The 7500-nt window shown below is 49.5% G+C and overlaps 3 non-coding genes across 3 annotated transcripts in view; all 3 read left to right on the forward strand.

The window, feature by feature from the left end:
* Positions 1 to 4152: 4152 nt before the first annotated feature.
* Positions 4153 to 6054, forward strand: LOC142986954 (small subunit ribosomal RNA). The gene has a single exon (XR_012960479.1). It is a non-coding gene; the product is annotated as a small subunit ribosomal RNA (ribosomal RNA).
* Positions 6055 to 6507: 453 nt separating this feature from the next.
* On the forward strand, positions 6508 to 6664 carry LOC142986929 (5.8S ribosomal RNA). The gene has a single exon (XR_012960455.1). It is a non-coding gene; the product is annotated as a 5.8S ribosomal RNA (ribosomal RNA).
* Positions 6665 to 7157: 493 nt separating this feature from the next.
* The window catches only part of LOC142986916 (large subunit ribosomal RNA), a 3926-nt gene continuing 3583 nt past the window's right edge, over positions 7158 to 7500 (forward strand). The window contains exon 1 of the ribosomal RNA XR_012960443.1: positions 7158 to 7500. This exon is cut by the window's right edge and continues 3583 nt beyond it. This is a non-coding gene — a ribosomal RNA (large subunit ribosomal RNA).

The following is a 7500-nucleotide window of genomic DNA, read 5'->3' on the forward strand; positions in this document are numbered from 1 at the left end:
TCTTTTTTAACTAACGGTATCACCCACTTGCTCTATAAGTCAGGTAATGCCACGGATCCCAAAAATTATCGGCCCATCACGTGTTTACCCACGTTATATAAATTACTCACATCTATTCTGAGAGGAAAACTAAATGAACATATAACTGGAAATAACATCATGGCTATCTCTCAGAATGGATGTAGGAATGGGGCCCGTGGCACTAAAGAGCTACTCCTCATTGATATGGCCATTTGCCAGCAAGTTCGCCGGAACCGTAGGAGTCTGTCTACATGCTGGATAGATTACAAGAAGGCCTATGACTCTGTGCCCCATTCATGGCTGCTGAGGGTGCTGGAGTTGTATAAAGTAGATGCAACTCTATGCGCCTTCTTGAGATCATGCATGGGCCAATGGACGACTGGCCTTCGCTATCCAGGGTGTGGGCGGGTTCTCGGTGACGGCGAGTTGTTAAGGATAGAGCGAGGCATCTTTCAGGGTGACAGTCTGAGTCCCTTGTGGTTTTGCCTGGCACTGAACCCTCTCAGTACTTTACTGAGGATTTCGGGCCAAGGTTATAGGTTGCGAAGAGATGGTCAAGTCATATCTCACCTGTTCTACATGGATGACCTCAAGTTGTTTGCTTCATCCGAACCGCATATGGTGGAATTGCTGAAGGTGACTGAAGTTTTCAGTAATACCATCAGAATGGAGTTTGGTGTAGACAAGTGTGCGGTCATGCATGTAAAACAGGGGAGGGTGGTGACATCCGAGGGTTTACAACTCTCGGATCACACAACTCTCAGACCGCTCCTCGCCACCGACACCTACAAATACTTGGGTATGTCACAGGCGTTAGGCATCGATGAGGTGGGAATGAAACGATCGTTGCGGGAACGTTTCTTTGGCCGCCTGAGAAAAGTACTTAATAGTCTTTTGTCGGGTGGTAACAAGGTTCGTGCCTTTAACGGTTGGGTCATTCCACTTCTGATGTACTCCTTTGGCATACTCAAGTGGACTCAGACCGAGCTGGACGCCCTGGATAGGAGAGTCCGGTCACTGCTGACCTCATATCGGATGCATCACCCGCGATCATCGGTGATGAGACTGTACATTCCGCGGAAGTGTGGGGGTCGAGGTTTTTTGAATGCCAAAACCCTCCACAACCGCGAGGTGTGCAGTCTTCGAGATTATTTTCTCAGCATTGACGTGGGGTTGCACCGAGATGTGGTTGCAGTTGATAAAGGACTCACTCCTCTGTCCTTGGCTAACGAGAACTGGCGACGGCCTGTGGTGATGGACGTTGGGGACCGCGTCGATGTGTGGCGGAGCAAGGAGCTGCATGGCAGGTACTATCGGGCCCTTCACGGACCCGATGTCGACCTGCTGGCGTCGGTGGCCTGGTTACGCTTCGGTGATCTCTTTGGAGAAACCGAGGGGTTTGTCTGCGCAATTGCTGACGAAGTTGTCAAGACGAACAACTACCGGAAATATATTATGAAGGACGGCACAATTGACGTGTGCCGGGCTTGTCATCAGCCTGGCGAGTCCCTCAGACATATAGTTTCCGGCTGTTCGCGTCTTGCCAATGGAGAGTACTTGCACAGACACAACCAAGTAGCCAGGATCATCCACCAGCAACTTGCTCTGAAGCATAATCTTGTGGTCACCGAGGTCCCTTACTACAGGTATGTTCCGGAGCCGGTTCTTGAAAATGGCTCAATCACCATGTACTGGGATCGGTCTATAATCACGGATCGCACTATAATTGCGAACAAACCCGATATAGTGGTTGTAGACCGATCAGAGCGTGTCGCAGTAATCGTCGACATCACTGTCCCGCATGACGAGAATCTCGTGAAGGCCGAAAAAGATAAAGAAGTTAAATATTTGGATCTGGCTCATGAGATTGTCGACATGTGGGATGTGGATTCCGCGATTATTGTCCCCATAGTCGTGTCAGTTAACGGACTTATAGCTAAGAGTCTCGACCAACATCTTCGGAGGCTTGCGTTGGGCAGCTGGGTCAGGGGCCTGATGCAGAAGGCGGTTCTTCTCGGCACGGCACGAATCGTTAGGAGGTTCCTCGCCCTGGAGTCCTAACCGCCGGTACTTTGGACCCTGTTCCCGATACCGGTGGCCACCTAATTTTTATATTTTTAAATATGTTTTTTTTTTTATATTTTTCTTACTATAATGAAAATATATATTTAAAAATGTAATAATTAAGAAGAATTATAAATAAAGAGAATAATAATAATATAACTCACCTTCATTTATTTTCCCCCGAGTTGTCCGAGTTGAGAGGTTTTCTCGCCCTCAAAGCGTGTGAGGGTGATGAAACTCACCCCAAGCTGAAAACATAAGTTTCGTTGCAACTCTTCTGCCCTCTCGGTGTCACTGAAAATCAGAACAGAACCAGAATCAATGTTTTGCCTTTTTTTTTTTTTTTTTTTGGGACTGTGGTACGAAGGGGAACGGCGACGGGGGAGGGGGAGGGGGGGGGGTGATAAGACCGGGGAGGGGGGGGGGGTGCTCGCATGCACCCCCTCCTGCAATCAATATACGATCACACAATGACGCACCATAGCACTACCTCTACCCTCCCCCCTCCCCTCCCCTTAATCACCCACCGCCCCCTTGAACCCCTTTGCTCCCCCTCTCCCTCCCCGTCTACCCGCTATCACTGTAATAATACCCTGCCGATCCGACTACTGAAAAAACCCTCCTATATTCAGCAAATTAAGCCCCCCCCCCCCCCGCTTCCCCCTCCCCTCTTGGCCTGGGGGGGGGTGAGGGGTGAGGCGTCGGAGGTCTGGGTAATTGTGTCATCGACAGGACAAAAACAAAATCCTGCTCGTCGAACACACATATGTATATTATTATGTACACACACACGGCGAAACGCGCAAACCCGACGACACAGACTCTACGATTTGACATATGTGTACAGCGGTGCGATCGTCATTTGTTTCACGACAAACGACGATCGGCGGCGAGTGCGAGCGCGAGATAGAGCTGTTTCACAACATAGAGTCAGTCTCCGTCGTTTGTTGTCTCACTTCGGCGACTCGACTCTGTGTTGTTGACGGGCGGCGGGCGCGCATCATCACGAAAAACACATATATATGCACCCCGAAAGAAAACAAAAAAAAACGGTGTGCATATATATGTGTTATGTGTTATAATCGTCTACGAATTGGACTGTGTGCTAGTGTTGTCATGTGTGTTTCTACTCTACACAGCAACATATGTGCACACACGAAGTAGTTGTACGATTATCACGAGTAGAGAGTGATGTATGTGCTTGACCGCGGCGGAGTGTTTTCGACGCGACGAATAAAATCTTTGCTATAAGAAAACACTCTCTCGACTCTCGTTCGTGTACCGTCCGTGAGTGTGCATTCGTTCGTTCGTTCGTTCGTTCGTTCGTTCGTTCGTGCGCCGCCGCTGTGCAGGCTAGGGCGACAACGCGTTCTTATTCGTTGTCCGCTCTATCATAAATATTTATCATCACTCTCGTTTGTTCGATAATAGAGAGTACGAGAAAGAGACGACGCTAGACTTTGCTACCTATGTATATATGTAATAAAGTCGCGTCGTTACAGACAGACAGGACGACTCGACTATCGTCGTCGTCGTCGTCGTCGTCGTTCGTCGTCTCTCGTATTCTCTCGGATAAAACGAGAGAGATAGATGAATCTCTTTAACTGTGTGGGCCGACGGACCGTTGTGTATGCACGAGTCCGTATAGAATCGAAGCGGTCCCGAGAAAAATTATACTTACACCTCTATCTAGCGAGGCATTACTCTATAGACACCGGGCGGAATCGTGATTGTTTCACATCCGTATTGTGTTAAACGTTTTTTTAAATAAAATGTGAACGCGTCTCGGTACGAACGTTCCCAATTGGGGCCACGTCAGTGTGTCCTGAAAATGCAGGCGGGCAGCGGACGTTTGACGTGTTTGAGATACAACCGTTTCAAACGTTCGCCCGTCGGCGACCCCAAACTCTCTATGTGCGCACAACACTACATATAAATATTTATTTACATGTGCGTGTTGTGTGTACGTTTTACAGAGCTCGCCCGTAACGCGTCGGCGTGATCTAGGATCGTCGACGCGCGGGATCGACGGAGTGCGCGCTACGAGCGCGTGTTCTATTCGATAGCTCCCTGGTTGATCCTGCCAGTAGTTATATGCTTGTCTCAAAGATTAAGCCATGCATGTCTCAGTGCAAGCCGTATTAAGGCGATACCGCGAATGGCTCAATATATCAGTTTTGGTTCCTTAGATCTTACTCAGTTACTTGGATAACTGTGGTAATTCTAGAGCTAATACATGCAATCAGAACTCTGACCAGTGATGGGATGAGTGCTTTTATTAGATCAAAACCAATCGACGGAGGGCCCCGCGTCTGAAGTCGTTAATTTTGATGAATCTGGATAACTTTTGCCGATCGCATGGTCCAGTACCGGCGACGCATCTTTCAAATGTCTGCCTTATCAACTTTCGATGGTAGTTTCTGCGACTACCATGGTTGTCACGGGTAACGGGGAATCAGGGTTCGATTCCGGAGAGGGAGCCTGAGAAACGGCTACCACATCCAAGGAAGGCAGCAGGCGCGCAAATTACCCACTCCCGGCACGGGGAGGTAGTGACGAAAAATAACGATACGGGACTCTTACGAGGCCTCGTAATCGGAATGAGTACACTTTAAATATTTTAACGAGGAACAATTGGAGGGCAAGTCTGGTGCCAGCAGCCGCGGTAATTCCAGCTCCAATAGCGTATACTAAAATTGTTGCGGTTAAAAAGCTCGTAGTTGCATTTGTGCGCCGCGCTGTCGGTGCACCGCATCCGCGGTGATACTGACACGTCTGCGGAGCATATCGTCGGTGAGCCGGCGGTAATACGCCGGTTCAATATCAAAATCCTATCGCGGTGCTCTTCGGTGAGTGTCGAGGTGGGCCGACAATTTTACTTTGAACAAATTAGAGTGCTCAAAGCGGGCTCAAAATGCTGCTTGAATATTTCGTGCATGGAATAATAGAATATGATCTCGGTTCTATTTTGTTGGTTTTCAGAACTCCGAGGTAATGATTAATAGGGATAACTGGGGGCATTCGTATTGCGACGTTAGAGGTGAAATTCTTGGATCGTCGCAAGACGAACATCAGCGAAAGCATTTGCCAAAGGTGTTTTCATCAATCAAGAACGAAAGTTAGAGGTTCGAAGGCGATTAGATACCGCCCTAGTTCTAACCGTAAATATGTCATCTAGCGATCCGCCGACGTTACTACAATGGCTCGGCGGGCAGCTTCCGGGAAACCAAAGATTTTGGACTCCGGGGGGAGTATGGTTGCAAAGCTGAAACTTAAAGGAATTGACGGAAGGGCACCACCAGGAGTGGAGCCTGCGGCTTAATTTGACTCAACACGGGAAATCTCACCAGGCCCGGACACCGGAAGGATTGACAGATTAACAGCTCTTTCTTGATTCGGTGGGTGGTGGTGCATGGCCGTTCTTAGTTGGTGGAGCGATTTGTCTGGTTAATTCCGGTAACGAACGAGACTCTAGCCTGCTAAATAGGCGTCGTCATTTAGGTGTGCGTGGCTCCGTCACGCAACTCACTGGCGACGTATTAAAATTCTTCTTAGAGGGACCGGCGGCTTCGAGCCGCACGAGATTGAGCAATAACAGGTCTGTGATGCCCTTAGATGTCCTGGGCCGCACGCGCGCTACACTGAAGGAATCAGCATGTTCTCCCTGGCCTAGAGGCCCGGGCAACCCGCTGAAACTCCTTCGTGCTGGGGATTGGGGTTTGCAATTATCCCCCATAAACGAGGAATTCCTAGTAAGCGCGAGTCATAAGCTCGCGTTGATTACGTCCCTGCCCTTTGTACACACCGCCCGTCGCTACTACCGATTGAATGATTTAGTGAGGTCTTCGGACCGACACGCGGTGGCTTCACGGCCGTCGGCGTTGCTGGGAAGTTGACCAAACTTGATCATTTAGAGGAAGTAAAAGTCGTAACAAGGTTTCCGTAGGGGAACCTGCGGAAGGATCATTAACGTGTTGTCGTTGTTGTCGTCGCGCTGTTTTTGTTGTCGTTGTGCACACACAACACACACGATGAACGATGATGGACGATGATGGTGATGATAATATTTATATATCCTAAACACCCAAAACTCAAAAAAGAGACTCTGTTCGACGGTGGGTGGCGCATCTCGCGCCGCCACCCGACGAACGTATCTCGCGTCGCGCTCGTCGTAACTTCAACGTAGACTGGTATACAAATCCGCTACCACGAGTTGATACCTCGACGAGAGCGCTCGTCAATCGAACGCACATAACGAGAACACGCGAGAGCGTCATTGTTGCGGTAGGCGCGCTTGTATCGTGTGTCGTGTATCGTTATACCACAAACATAATATATGTATGTACATACATATGTAACATTTGTAACTTGTAACATTTAACACACACAATATTATCCATGCGGTAGTGGTGTAAAAACTATTACCCTGGACGGTGGATCACTTGGCTCGCGGGTCGATGAAGAACGCAGTTAACTGCGCGTCATAGTGTGAACTGCAGGACACATTTGAACATCGACATTTCGAACGCACATTGCGGTCCGTGGAGACACATCCAGGACCACTCCTGTCTGAGGGCCGGCTGTATAAAATACAAATGCCACATTGCGCCCTTACGGGGGCGCACATGACGGTTCATTGTGACGTCGACTAATAGTCCTCGTCCCAATGTCCGTTTAAATATCAACGATGAACCACACACGTGTCGATTGTGATGATGATCATGCGACGACGTTTACACAAACGTTGTCGAACGACCGGCGGTGTGCCGCCTGCGGACAGTGCATGATATGCGAAATATCTCATATCGCGCACATATACGCTAGCGGCGCGCTCGACTCTTCGAAATACTTTTGCCGCATGGCGGTGTATGTATAGAGAGGGTTGAGCGTGTGTGTACGCACGCACCGTGTTATGTGTCGTGAGTGATTTAATATCGTCGCGATCTTCGCGCAATACACACAGTAGGCGGACTCGACGTCCGAAGAGCGCATCGACGCCGTCGTCGTTCCTCCGGGACGGTTGCGTCGTCGTAACGCTGACGGATATCGCGTCTGCCTCATTTTTTTATCGTTGGCCTCAGATCAGGGAGGATCACCCGCCGAATTTAAGCATATTAGTAAGCGGAGGAAAAGAAACTAACTAGGATTTCCTTAGTAGCGGCGAGCGAACAGGAAAGAAGCCCAGCACTGAATCCCGCCGTTGTTCAGGCGGCGGGAGATGTGGTGTTCGGGAGGTTCCGCTTTCTCGTCGCGGTCGCTCCTGTCCAAGTTCGTCTTGAACGGGGCCGTTTTCCCGCAGAGGGTGCCAGGCCCGTAGCGACGGAGGACCGTGGCGAGAGGGACTCTCCTTAGAGTCGGGTTGCTTGAGAGTGCAGCCCTAAGTGGGTGGTAAACTCCATCTAAGGCTAAATATTA

Source organism: Anticarsia gemmatalis, unplaced genomic scaffold (assembly GCF_050436995.1).
Source record: "Anticarsia gemmatalis isolate Benzon Research Colony breed Stoneville strain unplaced genomic scaffold, ilAntGemm2 primary ctg00000049.1, whole genome shotgun sequence".
In the NCBI taxonomy this organism is placed as follows: domain Eukaryota; kingdom Metazoa; phylum Arthropoda; class Insecta; order Lepidoptera; family Erebidae; genus Anticarsia; species Anticarsia gemmatalis.